General features: G+C 38.3%; 1 protein-coding gene and 1 pseudogene across 2 annotated transcripts in view; one reads left to right on the top strand and one right to left on the bottom strand.

The window, feature by feature from the left end:
- The window catches only part of LOC115346834 (cytochrome P450 2J2-like), a 105,570-nt gene that overhangs the window by 21,622 nt on the left and 67,098 nt on the right, over window positions 1-16,850 (bottom strand). The window lies entirely within an intron of this gene.
- On the top strand, window positions 274-11,501 carry LOC115346835 (annotated as a pseudogene).

Consider the following 16,850-nt stretch of genomic DNA (forward strand, 5'->3'; position numbering starts at 1 on the left):
AACCCACATTTTGCATCCATTGAAGAGCTGATGATTGTCAGATTTGTAGCTGCAATATAATGGAATGATGTCATATATGCCTAAAAATAAGAACAATTCATTCTCTGGGATGGGGAAGTGAAGTGATAAAGAGGGAAGGACTGAGGGGCAGAGAAACTTCAACATCTTTTCCTCTTTTTAGAGAGGTACTAGCAAAACAAGATAAAGTGGATCTATCCTCTGTCTATATAGCACTTTTTCAGAGACAATGTAGCCTTGTAAATCAGAAGTGAAATGTTAACAGTAAGCGTGGTGCTGGTATTTTTTGTGGTGTCTCTGCTGTTTATGCAGTTTCTGAAATTGCAATGGATGAGAAGATGATTTCTTCCTGGACCAACTCCATACCCCTTCTTTGGAAATCTGCTGCAGATGAACGTCCAAATTCATCATGAGATGCTTAAAAAAGTATGTATTTTCAGGCAATTAATTAAAGGACTCATAAGCTGATTGAAAAGTAAATGTGAATGTTTAACATCTTCTTACTTTGAATGCTAGGGAGGGATTTATTCTAAATTGTATAAATGTGAAAATAGGTGGGGATCATTAAAATATCTTTTTCTTGGTATGAAAATTTTCAGCTTACTAGAAACATGTCATTAAAACCTTATGTGCATATGAACAAAACAATACTGATGATAATATTCCTGTCTTAGACATAGGAAAAAGATAAATTTTAAAGCAGAGTCTTTAATTCTGTGCAGTCTTTTACATGTCTGTGTTTTGACTGTTGTTGCACTGGCAGTTTCTAAATATCCTATGAAAGAGCTACTGAGTGCCTATGTGTTACCAGTACAGAAAGGATGAATTTTTTTATGCTTATTCAACAGATTTTTCAAAAGATCTTACAATAAATTTTTTTCTGACATGCAGTTTGGTCAGATTTTCACAAAGGACTTCAGTCTGCTGAGCCTGATTGACCTTTTAAGTAGCTGAACTAATTAATTATGTGCCTACGCTCAAACTCTTTTATAAGTCCAGTTGTAATGAACAACACTTCTAGAATTTGTATCCTAATGTTTTATATTCCTCATAAATATACATTAAATGTTTAACATTTAAATATATAAGTAATAGCACCTCACTTTCACTTTTTGTTGTCAACCTTCCTTTTCCCTGGTTGTTCTCTGTCCTGCCAGTTTTCTTCTCCTGAGCTGCGTATTTCAAGGCAAAGTAGTCTGACCTCACAACATAAAATTACAGCCAGTGCATGTCTGTTGTGTTTTCTATTTCTGACCTCCCAAACCTGAAGAGTAGTATTGCTTATCCCAAGATTTCAAAAGCCATGAATTAGTCCTTCCAAAAAATGAAATTAAACACAAATGTGCAAGCACATGCATATAAATTTTTGCTTAACGTGCATACCTGTTCCCTCTTTGCTCCCAGGCAGCAAAATTTTGTACTCCTCTACTCCTGCAGTTCTTGGGATGTTTTGGCAACTCCCCACTCTTCCCAGCTTACTGCGCTCCACAGACTTGCTACTTTGATCTACGCACCGTTGCACCTCCCTCAGCCTTTTACTTTTCCAGCTCCCAATTCTCCAGCCAGGGAAAGGAGTGTCCTGCCTACTTCTAGTGATGTCTGTGTGCACAGTATAGTGGAGACAAGGCTATCACAGCTGAGCTAGAAAGGAGAGAGTGATTCCTGCTTTACTCAACTCCTCAGCTGCTTTTGCTACACTTAATACACAAAGGGGAATCTGTACATGGTTCACATGAAACTCTTAAGCTAATGTTTTCTTCTTACAATCATGTAAGAATTCGTCTGCAATGAGTTTGAGTTGTAAGACATGCAATAAATAACATCACAGACTTTGACAATATTGGCTGTCTGACATTTTAGGAACATCTTGATCTTTAGTAAACAAAGATTTTAGATGGAAACCTGACTTCGAGCTATATTATAGGTAAGCATAGATTTGATGCTCTCTTCTCAAGGTCAATCACCCCTGGGGCATCTGCCAAGGGAAAAGATCTGGTTCATCTTGTTTGATTTTAAATGTACTGGTTCTCACCCATGTTGTTCTATTGCTGCTTTGTTCTACAGATGGCCAAAATTCATGGTAATGTCTTCACCTTATGGGTTTCAAACATTCCTATAGTTGTCCTGCAAGGGTTTCAAGCAGTGAAAGAAGGTCTGAATGTCCATGTTGAAGACATTGGTGGAAGGCCAAGAAGCAGTACCTTTCACATTTTGACTCATGGAAATGGTAACTATTTTCACAAATTCTTTTTGTGTATTCTAACCCTGGTTTTGGAAACTGATTTAGAGTCTCAAAGTCCTTAATTTATAGTGGAAAAAAGGTTAACATTTTCATGAGTTTTTATGAAGCATTTCTTTTTTTGATTCTGTCAAAACAAAAACACCTATTGTAGGAGTTTATATGCAGGAGATAGATGGCTAAACTAGAAGAAGAAAGGAGAGGATAGAGGAATGCTGCCGGACTGCTGGCAAAAATTTGAAAAAATTAGAATCAAAGAGAAGCTTCTTTGACGTATTAACTGTATCAATTCATTAATTTATAAAGCATTAGTTCATTATGATCCTAGGTGTTATGTTCTCTGATGGTCATCTCTGGAAGTAACAGAGGCATTTTGGACTTGCAGCAATGAGGAAAATGGGAGTAGGGAAAAAAGGCCAGGAGTATCGACTGCAAAAGGAAGTCTTGTCACCTGGTGGAATACTTATAGAAAACAAATGGTATGTGACTCAGCGTGCAGGTCAGTCTGTGCAATGGGTAATTTTGCTGAAGAATGGTTCACCTGTAGCTTTTGAAACTATTTGATTACAAAAACAGATTTAAAGTATACATGCAGACCCGAGTCCTAAAGGTCTGTATCATACAATCTGCATGAGACACTTCCTTGCAGAAATGCTACATGTGAAACCCCACAGTATGAACTTAGAACTGAGACTCCATGGTCACTGTCTGTTAGTGTTATTACTTCTTAGTCAGTTTTACATTACCCGTGGTCACAGAATCGGGGTAAAAGTAAACAGTAACAAAAAAAGTATCACAACACCCCATATCTCTCTCCAGAAAAGAAAAACAAGGCACAAAACACTAAAAGCTTTGATCAAGGCTGCACAACCCTATGGCTCTGCTCTGGCAAGTGCAGTGGAAAAAGCTCATGTCACATGGCTTGTGGCAGCCTCCTCAGCAAGAGAGGAAGTTTGTTCAGATTGTGCTGCTCAATAACAGGGTGAATCTATAGGTATGCTCAATTATTCTACTGTTCAAGTATAAAGGATATAAGCAAATAATAGAAGGTGGTTCTCTTTTCAATTCAGCTGCTTATTCATACAATGTCTCAGCTGACCTTTTATGTACCCTGGTTATTGCCAAACATGAGATCTACCGATGCCAAGGTTTTGTGAAATCTGGGTGTTTTTATAACTACTACTACTACTAATTCCATTCCCACCAGCAGTCTTGCCTTTTTTTTAACCAACAGTGGGTTTTAGATGTCTGAAGATTCGTTTACTCATGCCTTTTACCCATAAATGGCAATCTGCTATCCAGCAATCTAATTAACGTTATAAGTGTTTATAAAATGTTATCAGCTCTCCTTTTGGTGGGAAAAGCAGGAACAGTAAGTGTTAATAGTGAATACTGTTCACTGTATTTACAGGAAAACCTCTGGACCTCATTATGCCTGTTGTTCATACTATCTCAAATGTGATTTGTTCTGTGATTTTTGGACATTGCTTCTCTAAAGATGATGTAAATTTTCACAGCTTGATTGAATCCATTGATACTATAACGGCATTTGGGAACAGTATCTGTTGTTTTTGTGAGGAAAATTATTTTTTTGTTTGATTGTTTACTTTATATAGATAGACAACGAAAAAGGCAACTTACTTGTTACTTTTATAACAAAAATAAATATTAATGCACCTGGAATTGCTGGAACAATTTGCATCAGAACAGTACTTCCAGATGCCTAGTTCAAAACTTTTTCAATTGCTTATGCTTCATCATAGTACAGAAATTTCCTATATCTGGTGGACAGCAATGGAAATATATAGGCTTGCTACATGTTTGGGAGATGTACAAAAGACTTTCTTGCAAAAGCGCTACCTGTACAACTCCAGTGTTTGAAACTATAACTGAAACTCAGTAGTAAAATATAGGTAAAAATATCTGAAAAGCTCTGAAATAGGCTTATCTTAAATTCTGTCTGACAAAGTGGATTTCTGTACCATATGAAATCATGACTGTCAACAAATGTCAAGAGTGATATGGGTCTTTACTACTTCCTTCACTACTGTTAGCTAACTTCATAGGAACTTAAGTAGAGCAACTGTTTTGCATAAAGGTAACATATCATGAAATTGCTTAATGGTAGCTTTTTCCTATAGTTTTTGGCAGCAACATCTGTACCACCTCTGCATGTCCTTATGACAATTCAGTAATGCACACTGGAAGTCAATCTCCATTAGCTGCTGGATGATATTTGTCTCCGTTGAAGACGACAGCTCCTAACTTCACATCTGGTGACCTGGACAGAAAAAATTGCTATCTTGCTTCTGTGTGAAACTGTGACTGCAGCTGCAAAAACAGTGGAACAGATTGCCTCAAACAAGGGCAGTTTTATCGTTAACCATTTATGAATGGGACCCATGATACTGTATATAGTCAAGAAGTCAATTTACCAAGGCACAAGGCAGCCTGCTTCTGCAGAACTTGCTGGAACTCATCTGGCTTTGTATCTTGCATGATTTTCCACCATCTCTTACTAACTGGAAACTGCTGTAATCAAGGTCCTAGAGAATTTGAGGACTAATTTGATACTTTTGGTAAAAAAAACCCCACTACTTAAGATTTTTTTCTCCCAGAAAATGCAGGTGGAATGATTCCTAAGCTATCTTCTAACCAGGGTAAACACAGGATCATCTATTTCCAAACTGCTCTCAGTAGGTATTTGTATAAGCTGTTCTTAAAAACTCTTAACAGTGTGTCCACAGCTAACAAAAACATTCTAGTCCAATATTTCATTCTGTCCTGCTCTCTAAAGTGCTTTCACAGTGATGTACAACCCTTTAATGATGGTCTGTACTAATGTATTTTCCTGGTAAGTGGACAGGTAGTTTTAAACAAAATTACGCAGTAGGACCAAGAAGAAATACAATCCAGGAATCTGAACAGGTTTGTGGGAAGATAAATCTTTGTAATGCAGCTGCCATTTAAATAGGTGAGCCCAAGAGTTATGACCTAATGCATAATTTAAGCTGCAGTAATTCTGTAACCTGGAAGGACATGGTGCAATTTGTAAAACGGGAAAAAGAAAACGAAATGAAGTAGAGGAATGGAATTAATGTAAAAAGTGTTGGTTTTTTTTCTTTTCTGACGAGATGTGGTTTTATAATGGTATAAGTGCAAGAATGTGAATAGGTTTAGAGCAATGAATAAACAGCAGGGAATCCACACAGCTCAGTATTTCTACTTCATCAAGTTGTTTTGCATATCACGCAGATGTGATATGTTTGCTTCTTATCTATGAGAATGTGTGTCTGAGTAAAATCCCCATGCATTCAGTATCCTACAGTAAGAAAATAAACCTGTTTTTGGATATTTCTATTTGCAGTTAGCAGATGAGTCAAGGAAGTCAGCCTGGGTCTGTTTTTTTAGTGATGAGATAGAAATTATATATATGCTGGATAAACTGAGAACAGGGGCATGTTTTATATGAGGTCCTTGCTACTGAAGTTCAGCCTAGCAATGAACTGGGGTACAGAGTAACTTCATTTATTCTTTGTACATCACAATGGAAAATTTGTAGCATAAAACTAAGAGAAATTCTGCTCCAGGGAAAAAATGGGATTAAGAAAGGCTTTAATGAATCATGGGATAGGCACTATCCCTTCAATGTAAAGGTGAAGATGCAGTTATCAGAGTCTTTCACTTGCCTTTTCCACTGCTCAAAAGCCTGCATTAGGATTCAAATTTAGTTTGCTAATGTCAGTAATACCACGTATCTAAAATATGTCTTTTATAGGTATATGAAATGTTTCCCTGGCTTGCAACGCATTTGCCAGCACCATTTAAACAGACTATGTCCAGCATAAATATTGTAAACACTCTATTAGCAAAGGAACTTGAAAGCCACAAGAAAAGAGAAAACCAGATGAAAATCAAGATTTTATTGATTACTATTTGGATGAGATAGATAAAGTGAGTATCTCTGAACTCTTCTTATGCTCCATTAACAACAAGGGATTTAAAGTGATCCTTTGATTATAATGATGTCTAATATAAATTTAGAAGTGTACAATTTCTCCATAGAAAAGCTTATAGGTAGATGAATTAAAAAAACCTGACACTAAGAGATGGCAGAAGGAGGATGAAGTAATAATGTAAGTAGATTTACAGGTAGGTTATCTATAAACACAATAATAACAGATCTGCATGTGCTTAAGATACAACTAGAAACGACTGTTATGATGGGATTTGCAGCAGGAATAGAAAGCATGTACAATTAATAACACTGTCATGGCTGAAGAACAAAATGTGTATGTGGATAGGATAAATTGACAAATGTAGTGGAGAATATTAGAAAATGTCTTCATATTATTCAGAAAGTCTTATTTTCTAGCCATTTAATTTTTTTTTTTTTTTTTTTTTCCATTTTGGATAGTATCAGTAAATATTCCTGTGATGCAAGGTGGCTTACTTCTTTTTTTGCGTGCCCTAACTTGATCTTTCCAATTAGTATCTGCAGACTAAAGAAGATGCTGATGCTACTTATAATGAAGAAAACTTGATCCAGACTATTTTTGACCTCTTTCTGGCAGGTACAGAAACTACAGCCGCCACTTTATGTTGGGCATTGCTCTATATGGTGGTTTATCCTGACATTCAAGGTAAGCACACCCAAGCAGTTCTGCAACTTTTTAGAAATTATACATGTTCAAATAGTAGTAGAGCTTGTTCAAAGTATAGTAGAGGAACTAATTATTAGGGTATGAAACAGGCGAACTGCAGGTATCTGTTTCTTGCTGTAACCTTTCTAACATACAGGCCAGTCATTTCAGGTTTCATTTTTAAGAGTTCTATACAGAATGCAGAGTGTGATTCACCTGATCAGGTGGAGGAGTCTAGTCTCAGATGAGATAAATTGCACCGTTTCCCCTCTACTGACCATAATGATTAGACTTCCACTGAGGACAAGGTGGAGTCTTCAGGTCATCCTTTACAACCCATGACTGCTACACTTTGATGTGCTTCTGGCTTCTTTGCAGCAGAAATAATTTCAATACAGCAGGAAGTTGCTAATATGTGTGGTTATTCCATGAAGCTTAAACTTCAAACATAGATATCTACATATAAATAGATATAAAAAAAAGATTGGGGTGAGTAGCTTGAAACTGTATGCTTTTAATAATGATATTCACAGAAGAAAGATATAGGCTGGCAGAGTAAAATAAGTGAAGAGTCAGAGTGTGCAGGATAGAAAGGATTAAAAGGTATACAAATCACTTCAAAGGCCTCATATTTGAGAGTCTAAGCTGGGTACTAGGCACGACAGGAAGCTGTCAAGAAGAAAATGGTGGAAGTGATAAGGAGAAAGGATGTCCCATTGTTGTTACCTAACAGCTCTTCAGAAGACCTAAAATTTGAGACTAGATTGCACATACTGAATTTTCAAAACATGATCTTTCACCATCTCGGGATATATTAAAACAGTCTTAAGTTTCCTCATGCACAGGGTCAATCTAATTGCAATGATAAAGACTCATATTAATTAGAACATTCCAGCTCAGAAATTAATCAGAAATTACCATTTCAGCTCAGATTGTAAGTGGGGGAAAAAAAAAAGTCCTTGAGAAAAATTAATTTGGGTGCTTCCCAAGGCAGGTAATTACAGAGTAGTAATTAGGCCATCTGTAGATGACAAGAAAAATCTATGTGGTTCTGAGTAAAAAACAATCCTTGATCAGTTACTAAACTGATCTCTTAATACATGATTAATATTTCATTTTCCAGTTGATTCCCTGCCTCTAAAAATAAATATTAATAAAAGTCTTTTTATAAATTATCTCAGAGCAGTAAATGTAACAGGAACCTATATATTCTTATAGAAGGACTTTGCTACCATTATTTTTGAAGTATTATTTGAGTATGCACCTATAAACAACTTCAGTGTCAAGTTCTATTCAGGTCATCTGTATGGGAATTTGAAGGCATTCTTATTTTATAAAATATCTTTTTAATCTTGTTGGATGTTATTATTACTATAAAAAGCAATAGGAAAAAATGTAAGTATAGAGTTTATAGATTGTTTGGTGTATATTTAAAGCTGAATATTCCTCCTTAGAGAAAGTCCAGAAGGAGCTGGATGCTGTTCCGGGTTTTTCCCATTTAATTTGCTACGAGGACAGAAAAAAGTTCCTCTGTACAAATGCTTTAATTAATGAGATCCAGCAATACAGTAATATAATCTTAATTTCACTTCCTAGAGAGAGTGTGAAGGACACAGAACTGCCGGAATGTCCTGTTCCAAAGGTACAAATATGCTGCATATCTGAATATCTGATGTCTGGTTCACTTTAACCATTTTAAAAACTGATTTAACGTAACTTTTTAGCAATGGAAGCCACCTCAGCTAGTGATTCCCAAAACACTATCCTTTTTTAGTTTCTTTCGATTTAATTGCTCATTTAGTTGAAAAGCAACTGTGATTGAGAACTGTTGATATCAGTAGGTCTTTGGTAATTTAGATTAATTTAGAAAGGCTTTTGAGGGTTTTCCTGGCTGGGGACATGAACCCTTGCATCCTATCAGTTCTATCAGTACCCCTGAGTTATGACTCTCTCTAAGGCTGGCCTTTTGCAAGGAAACGTACACGTTGTCCTAAATATTAGTAGGTTCTTAGATCATTATTTCTGTTGACAGAAAGCTTGTGAATGGTGACTGGAAATAAACATACTAATTTCCAGCACTCTCAGGTCTGTTCCTTATCAAAACGGCTTATCAGCTGGTGAACAGAGGACGTTCAAAATGGAAAAAAGGTTTTACTGAAAAACTTGCAAATTTGAAATTATTTTCATATCACAAGCTTTTAAATGCACTATCTTGCAAATATTTTAGTGAAACTAAAGTATTTTCAAGTTTGTAACTGAAAGGTACATTAGGGCTTGTTCCTAAATATTCTTCCATCACTGCTTTTCATGTAGTTTCATTTTCATTCCTTTTTTTCTGGATCTGCTCAAAGCAACCCTAGCATTGCAGAAATTACCAAGTAACATAGAGAAAAATTAAACTGATACTCATGATATTCTGTAATTCAAAAGCTGAACAAGTAATAAAAATACTTAGTGACAATAGGAAAAATAAAAGCAACACATTTTAACAATATGAACATTATAAAATCCTAACCATTTATTTTATTGAACTTATTGGCAGCAAGTAATAAAGGAAAGGAAGTAGCAACATTCTCAAAAGTTTAAACTACTTATGAAATGTTTTAAAGCCTCATTTTTGAAAAAAATGAGACCTTAAATTAGGACTTTAAATTCTTTGCTCCTTTGTCATTATTTGCTTATCTGATGAATATGAACAATAAGACAGAACTGAAGCCGCTGATCCTTTTTTCAGAACACCATAATTTTATCAAATATTGACCCTGTTCTGTCTGTTGCTGGGAGACACCTGATCAGTTCAACCCAGGCCACTTTGTGGATAAAGATGGAAACTTTGTAAACAGAGAAGCATTCTTACTGTTTTCAATAGGTATATGCACTGAACAGGGATTTATTTACTCCTTGTGATAACAACCTAAGATCCATTCATTCCCCAACACAACTACAGGCATCTACAAATAGGTATATAAACACATTTCACTGTTTTAAAGATCTCCAGGAAGAGAGAAGTCCAATTGTATGCGGAAAAGATTTGAAGAGAACGAACAACACATAGAAAAGTTTCTCTTGGAAGACAGATCCAGTTTCTCTTGGAGGACAGATTCAGTTATCAAAATAGTAGCAGCAAAATGCATAGTGCTAGGAAGACTGTAAATGTAAACTATGCAACCCTGGTCATCATTTCTATAATGTCTTGCTGCGTGCTGTAAATATAGATTAAAACTTTCTGTGTAAATACAAGCAGCCTTTCAGTTCCAAATCATTAAATGACAAAGTCAGATAAGAGAAAGGACATAGTCTGCAGAAAAGAAGCAAACCAACAAAACCAAAAGCAAGTTAGAAAGGTAGGTGTGATAGAAATCCTTTGGCTGATTGCCTTTTCTGTCTTTTCACAGGGCACCGTGTATGTATGGGGGAGCTGTTGGCAAGGATGGAGCTCTTCATTGTCTTTTCCACCCTGTTACAGGCATTCGGCTTCACCCTGCCAGAAGGAGTGAAAAAAGTCAATACAAAGCTTGGTTTTGGGAGTACAATGAATCGACAACCTTACCAGCTCTGTGCCATTCCTCAGTAGGAAATGGTGCCCCACAGATTCAGGGAGGGCTTACTCTGCAAGATTGTTTCTGCATGGGAATTCCTTTTTGCATGTCTTAAGATTTTTGCTTTCCTCTTGATTTAGTTAATCACTACCCTGAAAGATGCTTTTCAGACAGCTGCATCCTGAGGTTTGTACCTACAAACAGTTAATCTTTCATTCTCATTTTCTGTTTGGAAAATCTTGGTAAATTTCTTCTGATGCGTAACAAATAAAGACATTAAGGGAAGAATTAGAATTGGGCCTTACTGCTAACTGGAAAGAGGATTTACAGAGAAAGAACTTGAAGCAAAGTCTATCAATTAGAAGTCTCATGATTAAAGATCTGTGCATTCTTTCTCATAGGCCACAGTTGCATTTGTGGATATAGTCTTAGAGGTCTTTCAACCTGTCTCAGGATATTAGTGGGTGTAGGAGTTACAAGAAGCTCTTGGAGGAAGCTTTCTAGAAACCCAGACAATATGATCCGAGATAACATTCCCTTATACTGATCAGGTGTGTTGTTGTGCAAACTTGTTGTATATAACTCTATCATTGACACCTGAAAAGACAGTTCAGGGTTTCACGCACTAAAACAGGTAGTATTTCAGCCCTTCAGATGACAATAGAGTAGTGGCTTCATCAGCCAGGAGCGGAGAGCTTTTCATAATACAGGTAAGGAGCAAAGACTGGAAGACAAATGACAATAGGGAGCGGTCACAAAGTGTTGATAAATTGTTCTTTTTTTTATGAGCCCACTGGTTGACAGCAATATGAGAATATGACCTTTTCATGACAGGTAGTCTTCTGAAGTTGTTTGCTCCAGATCCTCCAATAATTTATTCAGCTTCATTTATTCTTTCTGTTCTTTAATGGATTCTCTATCACAGTTAGCTGACTTCACATCAGTCAGCATAAATTAGCATATCATGACCAACAGAAGATTGGCACTGTTGAAGAATTCTTGAAGCCCTTTATGAGCATGGTGCTTAAAGACTTGGCAAAAGGGGATATTTAACATTTTGCTAGTTTGGTTACTGACAGTTAACAAGGGATTTTTTTTGACAGCATTGGGAGTATGTTCTTCCTGTATTAGGTATGAAGTGGATACTGTATGCCAATGTATGAAGGAATATTTTTATACACTGATTAGCTGACAGTGCCATCTGTGGGACTGAAGTCATTATCAGCTGTATTTGTTTCAGGTACCTCTGCCTACCTTGGATTTTAAAGCACCCCAGTCTAACAGGAAGAGATGTGTGAAATCAGTAATCTGCATACAGGATGAAACCTGGGTTGCCAGTTTCTTCCCCTCCAGGATTACCTTATGAGATGGTTCAACCCTTTTCACTGCTGTGGACTGCACAGCAGCATGTCCAGACAGGTAGGTGATTGATATGAAGTCCCCTCCATGCTGGAACTGCAAACATCCCCCTGGCAGTAGTTCCACACTGGTAAAGGGGTGCTTAGTTTGTATCCACATGGATAGCAGGAGGAGAGGCAATGACAGCAGCAGTTTCTTGCCTTTAGCACCAAAATTAAAAATCACTAATCCTAAAGAATAGCTGGTAGATAGCACCAAAGAAATGCTGTTGCTGGCTGCATTTAGTAATTATGAAGAAAAGGGAGCCTAGGCAATGTCATAAATACATTTTCCATCAACTAAAGATGAATCCCATACCTCAGATCTAAGACAACCCACAGTCATCTTCCTTTCCCAGTGTGAGAGAACCATGTTCCAGGCTAGCTCCAGCTGCACCACTGATTAAAGTGTCTACTGAGCTCAAAATCAAGTAAGGTTTGAAGCTATCAAGTGTCAACAAATGAGTTTTTTCCCACCTGTGCAACACTCTGGTTCCCTCCAGAACCTCTGCCTCCTCTTCTTCCCTGTGTTTGTTTCGCCTCTCCGAAGTGTTCCGTTACCTTTACAGTCTGTACCATTTTCCTAACCCTCCTCATTTTCTCATTTATCCTAATTTTTTTGCTCTTCATTTTTGCTCTTGAGTCAAAGCTGTCCCTTGACTATTTTTCCACTGGAAGATGTCATTCAATTTCATAAACTAGTAGAGAATAGGGTCACCCCTACTATTCTAGAAAGACTGTTACAGGTGGCTAAAAGTACAATTTTAAGCCCAGCCTCTAGACAAGTTATTAGGGTCATTTGAGAATTAGTGAGATTTTCTTTTCAGATTCTTTTTAATATGCCTTGGACATTTGAGCCTTAAGGATCTGAGTAGACTACAAAATATTCCTAGATAAACTGGAATGTAGTCCTGCAGTTTCACCTAATATGCGATGAAAACATGCCTGCATACTCTTATGCTGTAATCATCCATGGTAAGTGTCTGTTCATACCTTCTAGGGAAAACTACATGTGCCAGATTAAATGCAAACATTTCAGAGCATGAAATTCAGCTTTGGCAAGCCATGTGTAGTGGCTCCAAAGGAAGATCTGCTCCCCTTTTAGAAAGGAGAGAAGAGGGTAAAATGCCTCCTTAGGGAGGAGAGTGTGAAATACCACTATTCCAGCTCTCCTTATCCCTTTTCTAGGGCTAAGAGACAAATCCAGGAAAGAAATAATCTGAATGACAATCTTGGTTTTCCTGGGGCACTTCCTTTCATTGCCACTTCCCTCGCTGTGTATGCTGGTGCCTGCTGAAGGAGAGAGTAGCCAACTGAACTTACTACAAAAAAAATGGTGGCTTCATCTTTCTGCCTTCAGGAGCTAATGCTATTTGTAGAAGATCACAGAGCAGACAGGGGCTAACGGCTCAAGGTGACTGCACACTCATCTTTTCCTGTAAGTAACATGAGTTTTCTAGCTACCCTGCCTTATCTGGACTAGGAGGGGATGGAGTCCCGACCAAGAAAAAAAAAATGTGCAAGACTGGTGTGGAGCAGACATATAAGAAGGTACTGGCCATTCTATTCCCCACAGATCACTCTACTCTCCTTTCCTTGCTTCTATCTCATCTCCCATATCCACTTCAGGTGTTCTTCTGCTTGGTCTGCCTTCCTGCTTTCAATTTTTCCCCCAGTTTGGCTGCATTTGCCTTCACTCTTTGCCACAAAGGCTGTTGTGTAATAAGTTTTCACAGGACCACGCACACTTTGTGTATGCTGTAGTGAATCCAGGTGGGGCTGAAGTACCTTGTGGTATTTCTCAAATACATACGAAGTAGGCTTATATTATAACACATAAGATCTCTTTACTGCTTGCCTTCGGAGGGAGCTCTAGGCAATTTCTTTGAACTTGGTAGAGAGCTCAACTCTGAACTGATGCACAAAAAGAAGTTAAGAGAGGGAGAATACATCTTTGGATCATTCCATTTCTATTTAATGTGCTTTCTTACACCTGTGTTTTCAACTCCCCTGCACATTCCTCCATTCATTTTCTTCCTTATACAATGTCATCCATCTCCTTTAAGTTTTTTTTGTTTTGTTTTTTTTAGGTATCTTCTAGGCCCATGCTGTCTGCTGTTGCTTCTTATGCTTTCCTCATTGAAATGTCTCCACCTATTCTTCTCATCTCACTCCCATCTGTTGTAACATATATTTGGCAGCTGTTCCTCTTACTAGTGTCTTCCATCTTCTCTCTGATTCTCTCTTGTATCCTCTTTCTGGTTTTACTCCTTTTTCTACACTATGCAGCTGTTTGTCTTTCCCTATTCTACACAGTTTCTTAAATTACATGCAGAGTAGCCATAGTTATGCTCCCAACAGCACTGCTTTGTATGTATTAAGATAAAAAGCTGATAATGACATTATGGATTACAGCCACTTCACCTCCACAAGCAGAACATACAGCAGAATGATGTCATTGTTGAAGAAAGCAGCCTGAGGCTTTATTGTCACTAACAGCAGTAAGAAAACATCATTTTGAAAAAGGTGTGGTTGTCAGAGACCTTAAGAAAAAAAAGCCAAGTGGGTAAGTGCCAGCTTCTCCCTTCTGCTCTCTGGTAGGTCATTGCTAATAGCCTTGTCAACTGCTTCCATTTTGTTGTGAAAATGTGTTTAGTTCTGGAGGATGTAATCAGCATCACAGTATCACCATTTCTGCACATGAAACAAAAATTACTCAATCCTTGTTTCTTTGTTTTCTGAATTTCAACCCATGCTCCCAGGATCTTCCATGTCCCTGGTGTTAGATCCAGTCCCTGCAGCTGTTCCTTCATCATTTAGGAAACCTGTTGTGTTGGGAGGGTTTTGACTGCATGCTGCAATGTCTGAATTCTGCTAAAAGGCTTGAAAAAATTTACTATTTAAAAATCATCACTGGGGATGAGTTATTGTGTTTAATACACATGATCCAAGGAGCTGTGCCGTCCTAGTGAAATATCTGGGAAAAATTAAGTGAACCCCAATGTTTCAGAGTTTCACACTTGAAAATCTGGCAGAAACAAAGATAGCCCTGGAGAAACTGGAGATCTATGGTGAATATTGGAATTTAAACTGAATCTTTGTTGCCTGCCATAGAAATATAATGTTAAAACATATATGTTCTATTTAAGTCCGAGATTGTTACGTGGTGGGGAGAAAGATGGGAATTTAATGTGGCTCCTCAGGATGAGGGAGGCGGTGCTGGGTGAAGAGGAGATACAGAGAAAGTCCAGCTGAGTCCAGAGAGAAATCTGTTCTTTGACCAGTGTGAAGGAGGAAGGCAGAGGGGCTGATGATGATACGATGCCACTGGCCGCCTCATGCTGTGGTAGGGAAGCCACTTTAGGAGCTGGCCAGCCCAGAAAGAAGGCTGTGGCTGCCATCTTGAGTGGGCAGCGGGGAGACAACTGAGCTGTCATAGGCAAATGTTGCAGAAAGATCTGGGAAAAAAGCACCTGGACTGGTGCCTGGAGACAACCTGAGGGGAAGGCAGGCTGTTGGCTCGCAGGAGAATGGTTTACACAACTGTGTCACGCAGCCTTTCAGAGGGAATTGTGCCGCCTCCTTACAGAGCAGCTTCCCACAACGGCTGCCTCACATGGGATGGAGGAGGGCTGGGCCTCGGGGTGCCTCCTCGTGCCCACTCCCTTCTCCAGCACAGTGGTGACTGCAAGTGCCGATCTGCTTTCTGTTCAGCTCCGTTTCCTGCCCTTTTATTTTTTCCTGGCTTCTTCTGCCCCTGTGGTGTGCTCGCATTTCAGATGGGGAAAGAGGATGTGACTGCTGCCAGGGCAGGGCCTTGGCACCATGGAGGGAAGCGAGGGCCAAAGTCTGAAAAGACAGGAAATCTTCTGCCTCCCTCAGGAAAACACCACCAGGAAAAAGATTTTAAAGCCTCCTGAAGTGGCCAGAGCATGAAAGGAGATACAGATCCCCATATCAGAGGAACTTGTTAGCAGAAATGATGGCAAAGGAATAAGGAAGGAAGAGCTTCGGGCTGGTGTTAAGACTATGACAAAGGATGTGGGTGAATCTGATGAGGTTGAAGGGACCAATGGTATTTGAATAACTGCATTTCTGAGAAATAGCGTGAAAACTCAAGGCTGCAAGGCTAAAGAAAGAAATAAAGAGGTCTTGTTGTGAGGCTGCAGCCCTGGAAGTTGTGAAGGCCCTGGGCCTTAACTTCTTTACTTCCCCATGGAAAAGATCACTGGATGAAATTACTTTTCCTGTTGAGAAAAATAATTTAAATGGAAAATCTTTGAATATCTAAAAGGCTGGGGAGGGTACTACGTTCATTCCAAGTGAAAAATTCTGATAAATTGGTGAATTTTAAGTAGATTTTGTAAAATTACACTGGATACAGAACATGTAAACCTTATCAGAATTTCTTTTTAAAGAGAAAATTTAATTCCCTACTGAAGGAGAGAGTTAAATTAGAAATGAGTGCCTTGAAAAATAAGCTTTTTATTGTAAACAAACAAAGCTTTTGTAGAAACATAAAAATATCCCTTTCTTGGTTAATACAGATTAATCAGTTATGCTTTAGTGGGAACAAAGTGCAGTGGTTGGAGGCTAATTGACTTGGTGGTCTAGAAAACGTGGGCTGGCAAACTCCAGGCTGTTCTTTCTGGACAAGAGTGTTTCATGTCCCAAAGCTGCAAATCCTGTGAAACGTTTTTTGTCCCAAAGACAGGGCACTTGAAAGAAAGAAAGCAGAAAGCTGATGCACAAGTCATCTTGGCAGGTTTTCAGAAGATCAGTGAAAATATATTTCTTTTACGAGTGTTTTGCTTTCAGGGGATGGATGTTTTTCACAGGGAAGCATTTATCCATTAGCATTTCAATCTAGATCTGTAATGCAGAGCTATAACTGTCATTGTTATGTGGTGCCCAGAATCCCTCTCACGTGGTTTGCATGGTCTGATTGCGGGCATGTACACTCCCCTGATACTAGGTTTATAATTCCCCCATGTGTTGAGTCTTGGCAAAGAGC

The sequence above is a fragment of the Aquila chrysaetos genome, chromosome 10, assembly GCF_900496995.4.
Source record: "Aquila chrysaetos chrysaetos chromosome 10, bAquChr1.4, whole genome shotgun sequence".
In the NCBI taxonomy this organism is placed as follows: Eukaryota; Metazoa; Chordata; class Aves; order Accipitriformes; family Accipitridae; genus Aquila; species Aquila chrysaetos.